This window comes from Gouania willdenowi, chromosome 15, assembly GCF_900634775.1.
Source record: "Gouania willdenowi chromosome 15, fGouWil2.1, whole genome shotgun sequence".
In the NCBI taxonomy this organism is placed as follows: domain Eukaryota; kingdom Metazoa; phylum Chordata; class Actinopteri; order Blenniiformes; family Gobiesocidae; genus Gouania; species Gouania willdenowi.
In genome coordinates this window covers 13,112,083-13,126,983 of record NC_041058.1, presented here as the reverse complement: position 1 = coordinate 13,126,983, position 14,901 = coordinate 13,112,083, and the positions used below count along the sequence as shown (strand labels likewise).

The 14,901-nt window shown below is 30.4% G+C and overlaps 7 non-coding genes across 7 annotated transcripts; all 7 read left to right on the top strand.

Annotated features, from left to right (window-relative positions):
* Positions 1-1,885: 1,885 nt before the first annotated feature.
* trnaq-cug (transfer RNA glutamine (anticodon CUG)) lies at positions 1,886-1,957 on the top strand. Its single transcript has one exon. It is a non-coding gene; the product is annotated as a tRNA-Gln (tRNA).
* A 3,321-nt stretch (positions 1,958-5,278) lies between these two features.
* trnaq-cug (transfer RNA glutamine (anticodon CUG)) lies at positions 5,279-5,350 on the top strand. Its single transcript has one exon. It is a non-coding gene; the product is annotated as a tRNA-Gln (tRNA).
* A 1,084-nt stretch (positions 5,351-6,434) lies between these two features.
* trnaq-cug (transfer RNA glutamine (anticodon CUG)) lies at positions 6,435-6,506 on the top strand. Its single transcript has one exon. It is a non-coding gene; the product is annotated as a tRNA-Gln (tRNA).
* Positions 6,507-8,626: 2,120 nt separating this feature from the next.
* On the top strand, positions 8,627-8,698 carry trnaq-cug (transfer RNA glutamine (anticodon CUG)). The gene has a single exon. It is a non-coding gene; the product is annotated as a tRNA-Gln (tRNA).
* Positions 8,699-10,284: 1,586 nt separating this feature from the next.
* Positions 10,285-10,356, top strand: trnaq-cug (transfer RNA glutamine (anticodon CUG)). Its single transcript has one exon. It is a non-coding gene; the product is annotated as a tRNA-Gln (tRNA).
* Positions 10,357-11,426: 1,070 nt separating this feature from the next.
* On the top strand, positions 11,427-11,498 carry trnaq-cug (transfer RNA glutamine (anticodon CUG)). The gene has a single exon. It is a non-coding gene; the product is annotated as a tRNA-Gln (tRNA).
* Positions 11,499-12,903: 1,405 nt separating this feature from the next.
* On the top strand, positions 12,904-12,975 carry trnaq-cug (transfer RNA glutamine (anticodon CUG)). The gene has a single exon. It is a non-coding gene; the product is annotated as a tRNA-Gln (tRNA).
* The last annotated feature ends 1,926 nt before the right edge of the window (positions 12,976-14,901 follow it).

Below are 14,901 nucleotides of genomic sequence, written 5' to 3'. Positions count from 1 at the left end.
TAATCTGGGATTAAAATGCAGTAAGGCATGAAAAATGACAAAAAAGTGGAAAATGAAAATTGAGAAAAAAAATGACAAACACCCAAATAAGGAGGTAAGGCTATAGTAAGGCATAAAAATAAAAAAGTTCTGAGATAAGTCTATAACAAGACCCTAAAAACTATTGCAAATATGATGTGCACACTTAAACGGGGATGAAAATGCATTAAGGCATGAAAAATGACAAAAAACTAAATTCAGCCAAAATAAAAAGTAAGGCTATAGCAAGGCATATTTTTTCAAAAATTTCAAAAAAAAAAAAAAAAATGAGTTAATACCATCATTAGACCCTAAAAACTACTGCAAATATAATGCACAAACTTAAACAGGGCAAAGAAAGCAGTAAGGCACAAAAAATTACAAAAAACTAAAATCAGCCAAAATCAAAAGTAAGGCTATAGCAAGGCATATTTTTTCAAAATTTAAAAACATTTTTTTTTTTTAGTTAGGACCATCATTAGACCCTAAAAACTACTGCAAATATAATGCACATACTTAAACATGGCTAAGAAAGCAGTAAGGCACAAAAAATTACAAAAAACTAAAATCAGCCAAAATCAAAAGTAAGGCTATAGCAAGGCATATTTTTTCAAAAATTTCAAAAAAAAAAATTGAGTTAGGACCATCATTAGACCCTAAAAACTACTTCAAATATAATGCACATACATAAACAGGGCTAAGAAAGCAGTAAGGCACAAAAAGTGACAAAAAACTAACTTCAGCCAAAATCAAAAGGAAAGCTATAGCAAGGCATATTTTTTCAAAAATTTCCCAAAAAAAAAAATTGGAGTTAGGACCATCATTAGACCCTAAAAACTACTGCAAATATAATTTACATACTTAAACAGGGCAAAGAAAGCAGTAAGGCACAAAAAGTGACAAAAAACTAATTTCAGCCAAAATCAAAATTAAGGCTATAGCAAGGCATATTTTTTCAAAATTTTCAAAAAAAAAAAAAAAAAAGAGTTAGGACCATCATTAGACCCTAAAAACTACTGCAAATATAATGCACATACTTAAACAGGGCAAAGAAAGCAGTAAGGCACAAAAAATGACAAAAAACTAATTTCAGCCAAAATCAAAAGTAAGGCTATAGCAAGGCATATTTTTTTCAAAATTAAAAAAAAAAAAAGAAAATTGAGTTAGGACCATCATTAGACCTTAAAAACTACTGCAAATATAATGCACATACTTAAACAGGGCTAAGAAAGTTGTAAGGCACAAAAAGTGACAAAAAACTAAATTCAGCCAAAATCAAAAGTAAGGCTATAGCAAGGCATATTTTTTCAAAAATTTCCAAAAAAAAAAAATGGAGTTAGGACCATCATTAGACCCTAAAAACTAATGCAAATATAATTTGCATACTTAAACAGGGCAAGGCATATTTTTTCAAAATTTAAAAACATTTTTTTTTTTTAGTTAGGACCATCATTAGACCCTAAAAACTACTGCAAATATAATGCACATACTTAAACATGGCTAAGAAAGCAGTGAGGCACAAAAAATTACAAAAAACTAAAATCAGCCAAAATCAAAAGTAAGGCTATAGCAAGGCATATTTTTTCAAAAATTTCAAAAAAAAAAAAATTGAGTCAGGACCATCATTAGACCCTAAAAACTACTTCAAATATAATGCACATACATAAACAGGGCTAAGAAAGCAGTAAGGCACAAAAAGTGACAAAAAACTAAATTCAGCCAAAATCAAAAGTAAGGCTATAGCAAGGCATATTTTTTCAAAAATTTCAAAAAAAAAAAAATTGAGTTAGGACCATCATTAGACCCTAAAAACTAATGCAAATATAATTTGCATACTTAAACAGGGCAAAGAAAGCAGTAAGACATGGGTTCCATGGTGTAATGGTTAGCACTCTGGACTCTGAATCCAGTGATCTGAGTTCAAGTCTCAGTGGAACCTCATGGTATCAGAAAGCAGTAAGGTACAAAAAATGACAAAAAACTAAAATTAGCCAAAATCAGGAGTAAGGCTATAGCAAGGCATATTTTTTCAAAAATTTCCAAAAAAAAAAAATTAAGTTAGGACCATCATTAGACCCTAAAAACTACTTCAAATATAATGCACACACACAAACAGGGCTAAAAAAGCAGTAAGGCACAAAAAACTAAAATCAGCCAAAATCAAAAGTAAGGCTATAGCAAGGCATTATTTTTCAAAATTTAAAAACATTTTTTTTTTTAGTTAGGACCATCATTAAACCCTAAAAACTACTTCAAATATAATGCACATACATAAACAGGGCTAAGAAAGCAGTAAGGCACAAAAAATGACAAAAAACTAAAATTAGCCAAAATCAGGAGTAAGGCTATAGCAAGGCATATTTTTTCAAAAATTTCCAAAAAAAAAAAATTGAGTTAGGACCATCATTAGACCCTAAAAACTACTTCAAATATAATGCACATACATAAACAGGGCTAAAAAAGCAGTAAGGCACAAAAAATGACAAAAAACTAAAATCAGCCAAAATCAAAAGTAAGGCTATAGCAAGGCATATTTTTTCAAAATTTAAAAACCTTTTTTTTTTTAGTTAGGACCATCATTAGACCCTAAAAACTACTGCAAATATAATGCACATACTTAAACATGGCTAAGAAAGCAGTAAGGCATGAAAAATGACAAAAAACTAAATTCAGCCAAAATAAAAAGTAAGGCTATAGCAAGGCATATTTTTTCAAAAATTTTCAAAAAAAAAAAAAAAAATGAGTTAATACCATCATTAGACCCTAAAAACTACTGCAAATATAATGCACATACTTAAACATGGCTAAGAAAGCAGTAAGGCACAAAAAATTACAAAAAACTAAAATCAGCCAAAATCAAAAGTAAGGCTATAGCAAGGCATATTTTTTCAAAAATTTCCCAAAAAAAAATTGGAGTTAGGACCATCATTAGACCCTAAAAACTAATGCAAATATAATTTGCATACTTAAACAGGGCAAAGAAAGTTGTAAGGCAAAAAAAATGTCAAAAAAATAAATTCAGCCAAAATCAAAAGTAAGGCTATAGCAAGGCATATTTTTTCAAAAATTTCCAAAAAAAAAAAATGGAGTTAGGACCATCATTAGACCATAAAAACTACTGCAAATATAATTCACATACTTAAACATGGCTAAGAAAGCAGTGAGGCACAAAAAATTACAAAAAACTAAAATCAGCCAAAATCAAAAGTAAGGCTATAGCAAGGAATATTTTTTCAAAAATTTCAAAAAAAAAAATTGAGTTAGGACCATCATTAGACCATAAAAACTACTGCAAATATAATGCACATACATAAACAGGGCTAAGAAAGCAGTAAGGCACAAAAAGTGACAAAAAACTAAATTCAGCCAAAATTGAAAGTAAGGCTATAGCAAGGCATATTTTTTCAAAAATTTCCAAAAAAAAAAAATGGAGTTAGGACCATCATGAGACCCTAAAAACTAATGCAAATAGAATTTGCATACTTAAACAGGGCTAAGAAAGCAGTAAGGCACAAAAAGTGACAAAAAACTAAAATCAGCCAAAATCAAAAGTAAGGCTATAGCAAGGCATATTTTTTCAAAATTTAAAAACATTTTTTTTTTTTAGTTAGGACCATCATTAGACCCTAAAAACTACTGCAAATATAATGCACATACTTAAACATGGCTAAGAAAGCAGTGAGGCACAAAAAATTACAAAAAACTAAAATCAGCCAAAATCAAAAGTAAGGCTATAGCAAGGAATATTTTTTCAAAAATTTCAAAAAAAAGAAAAATTGAGTCAGGACCATCATTAGACCCTAAAAACTACTTCAAATATAATGCACATACATAAACAGGGCTAAGAAAGCAGTGAGGCACAAAAAGTGACAAAAAACTAAATTCAGCCAAAATTGAAAGTAAGGCTATAGCAAGGCATATTTTTTCAAAAATTTCCAAAAAAAAAAAATGGAGTTAGGACCATCATTAGACCCTAAAAACTAATGCAAATAGAATTTGCATACTTAAACAGGGCTAAGAAAGCAGTAAGGCACAAAAAGTGACAAAAAACTAAAATCAGCCAAAATCAAAAGTAAGGCTATAGCAAGGCATATTTTTTCAAAATTTAAAAACATTTTTTTTTTTTAGTTAGGACCATGGAGTTAGGACCATCATTAGACCCTAAAAACTAATGCAAATAGAATTTGCATACTTAAACAGGGCTAAGAAAGCAGTAAGGCACAAAAAGTGACAAAAAACTAAAATCAGCCAAAATCAAAAGTAAGGCTATAGCAAGGCATATTTTTTCAAAATTTAAAGACATTTTTTTTTTTTAGTTAGGACCATCATTAGACCCTAAAAACTACTGCAAATATAATGCACATACTTAAACATGGCTAAGAAAGCAGTGAGGCACAAAAAATTACAAAAAACTAAAATCAGCCAAAATCAAAAGTAAGGCTATAGCAAGGAATATTTTTTCAAAAATTTCAAAAAAAAAAATTGAGTTAGGACCATCATTATACCCTAAAAACTACTTCAAATATAATGCACATACATAAACAGGGCTAAGAAAGCAGTAAGGCACAAAAAGTGACAAAAAACTAAATTCAGCCAAAATCAAAAGTAAGGCTATAGCAAGGCATATTTTTTCAAAAATTTCCAAAAAAAAAAAATGGAGTTAGGACCATCATTAGACCCTAAAAACTACTTCAAATATAATGCACATACATAAACAGGGCTAAAAAAGCAGAAAGGCACAAAAAATGACAAAAAACTAAAATCAGCCAAAATCAAAAGTAAGGCTATAGCAAGGCATTATTTTTCAAAATTTAAAAACATTTTTTTTTTTTAGTTAGGACCATCATTAGACCCTAAAAACTACTGCAAATATAATGCACATACTTAAACATGGCTAAGAAAGCAGTGAGGCACAAAAAATTACAAAAAACTAAAATCAGCCAAAATCAAAAGTAAGGCTATAGCAAGGCATATTTTTTCAAAAATTTCAAAAAAAAAAAATTGAGTTAGGACCATCATTAGACCCTAAAAACTAATGCAAATATAATTTGCATACTTAAACAGGGCAAAGAAAGCAGTAAGGCACAAAAAGTGACAAAAAACTAAAATTAGCCAAAATCAAAAGTAAGGCTATAGCAAGGCATATTTTTTCAAAAATTTCAAAAAAAAAAAAATGGAGTTAGGACCATCATTAGACCCTAAAAACTAATGCAAATATAATTTGCATACTTAAACAGGGCAAAGAAAGCAGTAAGACATGGGTTCCATGGTGTAATGGTTAGCACTCTGGACTCTGAATCCAGTGATCTGAGTTCAAGTCTCAGTGGAACCTCATGGTATCAGAAAGCAGTAAGGTACAAAAAATGACAAAAAACTAAAATTAGCCAAAATCAGGAGTAAGGCTATAGCAAGGCATATTTTTTCAAAAATTTCCAAAAAAAAAAAATTAAGTTAGGACCATCATTAGACCCTAAAAACTACTTCAAATATAATGCACACACACAAACAGGGCTAAAAAAGCAGTAAGGCACAAAAAACTAAAATCAGCCAAAATCAAAAGTAAGGCTATAGCAAGGCATTATTTTTCAAAATTTAAAAACATTTTTTTTTTTAGTTAGGACCATCATTAAACCCTAAAAACTACTGCAAATATAATGCACATACTTAAACATGGCTAAGAAAGCAGTAAGGCATGAAAAATGACAAAAAACTAAATTCAGCCAAAATAAAAAGTAAGGCTATAGCAAGGCATATTTTTTCAAAATTTAAAAACATTTTTTTTTTTTAGTTAGGACCATGGAGTTAGGACCATCATTAGACCCTAAAAACTAATGCAAATAGAATTTGCATACTTAAACAGGGCTAAGAAAGCAGTGAGGCACAAAAAGTGACAAAAAACTAAATTCAGCCAAAATCAAAAGTAAGGCTATAGCAAGGAATATTTTTTCAAAAATTTCAAAAAAAAAAAAATTGAGTCAGGACCATCATTAGACCCTAAAAACTACTTCAAATATAATGCACATACTTAAACAGGGCAAAGAAAGCAGTAAGGCACAAAAAATTACAAAAAACTAAAATCAGCCAAAATCAAAAGTAAGGCTATAGCAAGGCATATTTTTTCAAAATTTAAAAACATTTTTTTTTTTTAGTTAGTACCATGGAGTTAGGACCATCATTAGACCCTAAAAACTAATGCAAATAGAATTTGCATACTTAAACAGGGCAAAGAAAGCAGTAAGGCACAAAAAGTGACAAAAAACTAAAATTAGCCAAAATCAAAAGTAAGGCTATAGCAAGGCATATTTTTTCAAAAATTTCAAAAAAAAAAAATGGAGTTAGGACCATCATTAGACCCTAAAAACTAATGCAAATATAATTTGCATACTTAAACAGGGCAAAGAAAGCAGTAGGACATGGGTTCCATGGTGTAATGGTTAGCACTCTGGCCTCTGAATCCAGTGATCTGAGTTCAAGTCTCAGTGGAACCTCATGGTATCAGAAAGCAGTAAGGTACAAAAAATGACAAAAAACTAAAATTAGCCAAAATCAGGAGTAAGGCTATAGCAAGGCATATTTTTTCAAAAATTTCCAAAAAAAAAAATTGAGTTAGGACCATCATTAGACCCTAAAAACTACTGCAAATATAATGCACAAACTTAAACAGGGCAAAGAAAGCAGTAAGGCACAAAAAATTACAAAAAACTAAAATCAGCCAAAATCAAAAGTAAGGCTATAGCAAGGCATATTTTTTCAAAATTTAAAAACATTTTTTTTTTTTAGTTAGGAACATGGAGTTAGGACCATCATTAGACCCTAAAAACTAATGCAAATAGAATTTGCATACTTAAACAGGGCTAAGAAAGCAGTGAGGCACAAAAAGTGACAAAAAACTAAATTCAGCCAAAATCAAAAGTAAGGCTATAGCAAGGAATATTTTTTCAAAATTTAAAAACATTTTTTTTTTTTAGTTAGGACCATCATTAGACCCTAAAAACTACTGCAAATATAATGCACATACTTAAACATGGCTAAGAAAGCAGTAAGGCACAAAAAGTGACAAAAAACTAAATTCAGCCAAAATCAAAAGTAAGGCTATAGCAAGGCATATTTTTTCAAAAATTTCCAAAAAAAAAAAATGGAGTTAGGACCATCATTAGACCCTAAAAACTAATGCAAATAGAATTTGCATACTTAAACAAGGCTAAGAAAGCAGTAAGGCACAAAAAGTGACAAAAAACTAAAATCAGCCAAAATCAAAAGTAAGGCTATAGCAAGGCATATTTTTTCAAAATTTAAAAACATTTTTTTTTTTTAGTTAGGACCATCATTAGACCCTAAAAACTACTGCAAATATAATGCACATACATAAACAGGGCTAAGAAAGCAGTGAGGCACAAAAAATTACAAAAAACTAAAATCAGCCAAAATCAAAAGTAAGGCTATAGCAAGGCATATTTTTTCAAAATTTAAAAACATTTTTTTTTTTTAGTTAGGACCATCATTAGACCCTAAAAACTACTGCAAATATAATGCACATACTTAAACATGGCTAAGAAAGCAGTGAGGCACAAAAAATTACAAAAAACTAAAATCAGCCAAAATCAAAAGTAAGGCTATAGCAAGGCATATTTTTTCAAAAATTTCAAAAAAAAAAAAATTGAGTCAGGACCATCATTAGACCCTAAAAACTACTTCAAATATAATGCACATACATAAACAGGGCTAAGAAAGCAGTAAGGCACAAAAAATGACAAAAAACTAAAATTAGCCAAAATCAGGAGTAAGGCTATAGCAAGGCATATTTTTTCAAAAATTTCCAAAAAAAAAAAATTGATTTAGGACCATCATTAGACCCTAAAAACTAATGCAAATATAATTTGCATACTTAAACAGGGCTAAGAAAGCAGTAAGGCACAAAAAGTGACAAAAAACTAAATTCAGCCAAAATCAAAAGTAAGGCTATAGCAAGGCATATTTTTTCAAAAATTAAAAAAAAAAAAAAATGGAGTTAGGACCATCATTAGACCCTAAAAACTACTTCAAATTCAATGCACATACATAAACAGGGCTAAGAAAGCAGTAAGGCACAAAAAGTGACAAAAAACTAAATTCAGCCAAAATCAAAAGTAAGGCTATAGCAAGGCATATTTTTTCAAAAATTTCCCAAAAAAAAAAATGGAGTTAGGACCATCATTAGACCCTAAAAACTAATGCAAATAGAATTTGCATACTTAAACAGGGCTAAGAAAGCAGTAAGGCACAAAAAGTGACAAAAAACTAAATTCAGCCAAAATCAAAAGTAAGGCTATAGCAAGGCATATTTTTTCAAAAATTTCAAAAAAAAAAAAATGGAGTTAGGACCATCATTAGACCCTAAAAACTAATGCAAATATAATTTGCATACTTAAACAGGGCAAAGAAAGCAGTAAGGCACAAAAAGTGACAAAAAACTAAAATTAGCCAAAATCAAAAGTAAGGCTATAGCAAGGCATATTTTTTCAAAAATTTAAAAAAAAAAAAAATGGAGTTAGGACCATCATTAGACCCTAAAAACTAATGCAAATATAATTTGCATACTTAAACAGGGCAAAGAAAGCAGTAATACATGGGTTCCATGGTGTAATGGTTAGCACTCTGGACTCTGAATCCAGTGATCTGAGTTCAAGTCTCAGTGGAACCTCATGGTATCAGAAAGCAGTAAGGCACAAAAAATGACAAAAAACTATTTTCAGCCAAAATCAAAAGTAAGGCTATAGCAAGGCATATTTTTTCAAAAATTTCCAAAAAAAAAAAATGGAGTTAGGACCATCATTAGACCCTAAAAACTAATGCAAATAGAATTTGCATACTTAAACAGGGCTAAGAAAGCAGTAAGGCACAAAAAGTGACAAAAAACTAAAATCAGCCAAAATCAAAAGTAAGGCTATAGCAAGGCATATTTTTTCAAAATTTAAAAACATTTTTTTTTTTTTAGTTAGGACCATCATTAGACCATAAAACTACTGCAAATATAATGCACATACTTAAACATGGCTAAGAAAGCAGTGAGGCACAAAAAATTACAAAAAACTAAAATCAGCCAAAATCAAAAGTAAGGCTATAGCAAGGCATATTTTTTCAAAAATTTCAAAAAAAAAAAAATTGAGTTAGGACCATCATTAGACCCTAAAAACTACCTCAAATATAATGCACATACCTAAACATGGCTAAGAAAGCAGTGAGGCACAAAAAATTACAAAAAACTAAAATCAGCCAAAATCAAAAGTAAGGCTATAGCAAGGCATATTTTTTCAAAATTTAAAAACATTTTTTTTTTTTAGTTAGGACCATCATTAGACCCTAAAAACTACTGCAAATATAATGCACATACTTAAACATGGCTAAGAAAGCAGTGAGGCACAAAAAATTACAAAAAACTAAAATCAGCCAAAATCAAAAGTAAGGCTATAGCAAGGCATATTTTTTCAAAAATTTCAAAAAAAAAAAAATTGAGTCAGGACCATCATTAGACCCTAAAAACTACTTCAAATATAATGCACATACATAAACAGGGCTAAGAAAGCAGTGAGGCACAAAAAGTGACAAAAAACTAAATTCAGCCAAAATCAAAAGTAAGGCTATAGCAAGGCATATTTTTTCAAAAATTTAAAAAAAAAAAAAATGGAGTTAGGACCATCATTAGACCCTAAAAACTACTTCAAATTCAATGCACATACATAAACAGGGCTAAGAAAGCAGTAAGGCACAAAAAGTGACAAAAAACTAAATTCAGCCAAAATCAAAAGTAAGGCTATAGCAAGGCATATTTTTTAAAAAATTTCCCAAAAAAAAAAATGGAGTTAGGACCATCATTAGACCCTAAAAACTAATGCAAATAGAATTTGCATACTTAAACAGGGCTAAGAAAGCAGTAAGGCACAAAAAGTGACAAAAAACTAAATTCAGCCAAAATCAAAAGTAAGGCTATAGCAAGGCATATTTTTTCAAAAATTTCAAAAAAAAAAAAATGGAGTTAGGACCATCATTAGACCCTAAAAACTAATGCAAATATAATTTGCATACTTAAACAGGGCAAAGAAAGCAGTAAGGCACAAAAAGTGACAAAAAACTAAAATTAGCCAAAATCAAAAGTAAGGCTATAGCAAGGCATATTTTTTCAAAAATTTAAAAAAAAAAAAAATGGAGTTAGGACCATCATTAGACCCTAAAAACTAATGCAAATATAATTTGCATACTTAAACAGGGCAAAGAAAGCAGTAAGACATGGGTTCCATGGTGTAATGGTTAGCACTCTGGACTCTGAATCCAGTGATCTGAGTTCAAGTCTCAGTGGAACCTCATGGTATCAGAAAGCAGTAAGGCACAAAAAATGACAAAAAACTATTTTCAGCCAAAATCAAAAGTAAGGCTATAGCAAGGCATATTTTTTCAAAAATTTCCAAAAAAAAAAATGGAGTTAGGACCATCATTAGACCCTAAAAACTAATGCAAATAGAATTTGCATACTTAAACAGGGCTAAGAAAGCAGTAAGGCACAAAAAGTGACAAAAAACTAAAATCAGCCAAAATCAAAAGTAAGGCTATAGCAAGGCATATTTTTTCAAAATTTAAAAACATTTTTTTTTTTTTAGTTAGGACCATCATTAGACCATAAAACTACTGCAAATATAATGCACATACTTAAACATGGCTAAGAAAGCAGTGAGGCACAAAAAATTACAAAAAACTAAAATCAGCCAAAATCAAAAGTAAGGCTATAGCAAGGCATATTTTTTCAAAAATTTCAAAAAAAAAAAAATTGAGTTAGGACCATCATTAGACCCTAAAAACTACTTCAAATATAATGCACATACATAAACAGGGCTAAGAAAGCAGTAAGGCACAAAAAATGACAAAAAACTAAAATTAGCCAAAATCAGGAGTAAGGCTATAGCAAGGCATATTTTTTCAAAAATTTCCCAAAAAAAAAATGGAGTTAGGACCATCATTAGACCCTAAAAACTACCTCAAATATAATGCACATACCTAAACATGGCTAAGAAAGCAGTGAGGCACAAAAAATTACAAAAAACTAAATTCAGCCAAAATCAAAAGTAAGGCTATAGCAAGGCATATTTTTTCAAAAATTTCCAAAAAAAAAAATTGAGTTAGGACCATCATTAGACCCTAAAAACTAATGCAAATATAATTTGCATACTTAAACAGGGCAAAGAAAGCAGTAAGGCACAAAAAGTGACAAAAAACTAAAATTAGCCAAAATCAAAAGTAAGGCTATAGCAAGGCATATTTTTTCAAAAATTTCAAAAAAAAAAAATGGAGTTAGGACCATCATTAGACCCTAAAAACTAATGCAAATATAATTAGATAATTTGCATACTTAAACAGGGCAAAGAAAGCAGTAAGACATGGGTTCCATGGTGTAATGGTTAGCACTCTGGACTCTGAATCCAGTGATCTGAGTTCAAGTCTCAGTGGAACCTCATGGTATCAGAAAGCAGTAAGGTACAAAAAATGACAAAAAACTAAAATCAGCCAAAATCAAAAGTAAGGCTATAGCAAGGCATATTATTTAAAAACATTTTTTTTTTTAGTTAGGACCATCATTAGACCCTAAAAACTACTGCAAATATAATGCACATACTTAAACATGGCTAAGAAAGCAGTGAGGCACAAAAAATTACAAAAAACTAAAATCAGCCAAAATCAAAAGTAAGGCTATAGCAAGGCACATTTTTTCAAAATTTTCAAAAAAAAAAAATTGAGTTAGGACCATCATTAGACCCTAAAAACTACTGCAAATATAATGCACATACTTAAACAGGGCTATAAAAGCAGTAAGGCACAAAAAGTGACAAAAAACTAAAATCAGCCAAAATCAAAAGTAAGGCTATAGCAAGGCATATTTTTTCAAAATTTAAAAACATTTTTTTTTTTTTAGTTAGGACCATCATTAGACCCTAAAAACTACTGCAAATATAATGCACATACTTAAACATGGCTAAGAAAGCAGTAAGGCACAAAAAATTACAAAAAACTAAAATCAGCCAAAATCAAAAGTAAGGCTATAGCAAGGCATATTTTTTCAAAAATTTCAAAAAAAAAAAATTGAGTCAGGACCATCATTAGACCCTAAAAACTACTTCAAATATAATGCACATACATAAACAGGGCTAAGAAAGCAGTAAGGCACAAAAAGTGACAAAAAACTAAATTCAGCCAAAATCAAAAGTAAGGCTATAGCAAGGCATATTTTTTCAAAAATTTCCAAAAAAAAAAATGGAGTTAGGACCATCATTAGACCCTAAAAACTACTTCAAATATAATGCACATACATAAACAGGGCTAAGAAAGCAGTAAGGCACAAAAAATGACAAAAAACTAAAATTAGCCAAAATCAGGAGTAAGGCTATAGCAAGGCATATTTTTTCAAAAATTTCCAAAAAAAAAAAATTGAGTTAGGACCATCATTAGACCCTAAAAACTACTTCAAATATAATGCACATACATAAACAGGGCTAAAAAAGCAGTAAGGCACAAAAAGTGACAAAAAACTAAAATTAGCCAAAATCAAAAGTAAGGCTATAGCAAGGCATATTTTTTCAAAAATTTCAAAAAAAAAAAAATGGAGTTAAGACCATCATTAGACCCTAAAAACTACTGCAAATATAATGCACATACTTAAACATGGCTAAGAAAGCAGTAAGGCACAAAAAATTACAAAAAACTAAATTCAGCCAAAATCAAAAGTAAGGCTATAGCAAGGCATATTTTTTCAAAATTAAAAAAAAAAAAAAAAAAATTGAGTTAGGACCATCATTAGACCCTAAAAACTAATGCAAATATAATTTGCATACTTAAACAGGGCAAAGAAAGCAGTAAGACATGGGTTCCATGGTGTAATGGTTAGCACTCTGGACTCTGAATCCAGTGATCTGAGTTCAAGTCTCAGTGGAACCTCATGGTATCAGAAAGCAGTAAGGCACAAAAAATTAAAAAAAACTAAAATCAGCCAAAATCAAAAGTAAGGCTATAGCAAGGCATATTTTTTCAAAATTTAAAAACATTTTTTTTTTTTAGTTAGGACCATCATTAGACCCTAAAAACTACTTCAAATATAATGCACATACATAAACAGGGCTAAGAAAGCAGTAAGGCACAAAAAGTGACAAAAAACTAAATTCAGCCAAAATCAAAAGTAAGGCTATAGCAAGGCATATTATTTCAAAAATTAAAAAAAAAAAATTGAGTTAGGACCATCATTAGACCCTAAAAACTAGTGCAAATATAATGCACATACTTAAACAGGGATGAAAATGGAGTAAGGCATGAAAAATGAGAAAAGTGACAAACACTAAAAGTCAGAGGTAAGGCTTTAGTAAGGCAGAAAAATTGAAAAACTTTAGAATTTTTTTTTCTGAGATAAGGCTATAACAAGACCCTAAAAACTAGTGCAAATATGATGCGCACACTTAAATTGGGATGAAAATGCATTAAGGCATGAAAAATGAGAAAAAATGATCAACAGCCAAAAAAACCAAGGTAAGGCTATAATAAGGCACACAAAATTTTAAAATTTTGGAATTTTATTTTTTGAGATAAGGCTATCACAAAACCTTAAAAACTATTGCAAATATGATGCACACATTTAAACTGGGATGAAAATGCAGTAAGGCATGAAAAATGAGAAAAGTGACAAACACCAAAAAAATCAGAGGTAAGGCTATATAGTAAGGCATAAAAATTTTAAAAATTTTGAATTTTTTTCTGAGATAAGGCTATAACAAGACCCTAAAAACTAGTGCAAATATGATGCGCACACATAAACTGGGATGAAAATGCATTAAGGCATGAAAAAGGAGAAAAATTGACAAACACCAAAAATCAGAGGTAAGGTTATAGTAAGGCATAAAAATTGAAAAACTTTGGAATTTTTTTTCTGAGATAAGGCTATCACAAGACCTTAAAAACTAGTGAAAATATGATGTGCACACTTACTCTGGGATAAAAATGCAGTAAGGCTTGAAAAATGAGAAAAGTGACAAACACCAAAAATCAGAGGTAAGGCTATAATAAGGCACACAAAATTTAAAAATTTTGGAATTGTATTTTTTGAGATAAGGCAATCACAAAACCTTAAAATCTAGTTCAAATGAAATGCACACATTTAAATTGGGATGAAAATGCAGTAAGGCATGAAAAATGAGAAAAGTGACAAACACCAAAAATCAGAGGTAAGGCTATAGTAAGGCATAAAAATTGAAAAACTTTGGAAATTTTTTTCTGAGATAAGGCTAAAACAAGACCCTAAAAACTAGTGGAAATATGATGTGCACATTTAAAATGGGATGAAAATGCAGTACGGCATAAAAATGAGAAAAAATGATAAACATCCAAAAACGGAAGTAAGGCTATAGTAAGGCATAAAAATTGAAAAACTCTGGAAATTTTTTTTCTTAGATAAGGCTATAACAAGACCCTAAAAATGAAAATGCATTAAGGCATGAAAAATGAGAAAAAGTGACTACACCAAAAATCAGAGGTAAGGCATAAAAATTGAAAAAATGTAGAATTTTTTTTCTGAGATAAGGCTATAACAAGACCTTAAAAACAAGTGCAAATATGATGCGCACACTTATTCTGGGATAAAAATGCAGTAAGGCTTGAAAAAGTTGGCGACCATGGCTCAGGTGGTAGTGGGTCGTCTTCTGATCGAGAGGTTGGAGGTTCGATCCCAGTACTTGACTATGTGTCGAAGTGTCCTTGGGCAAGACATTGAACCCTAAGTTGCTCCCAGTGGTCGACTCGCGCCTTGCGTGGCAGTCCTGTCCCATTGGTGTGTGAATGTGAGAGTGATTGGGTGAATGAGGTGATATGTAAAGCGCT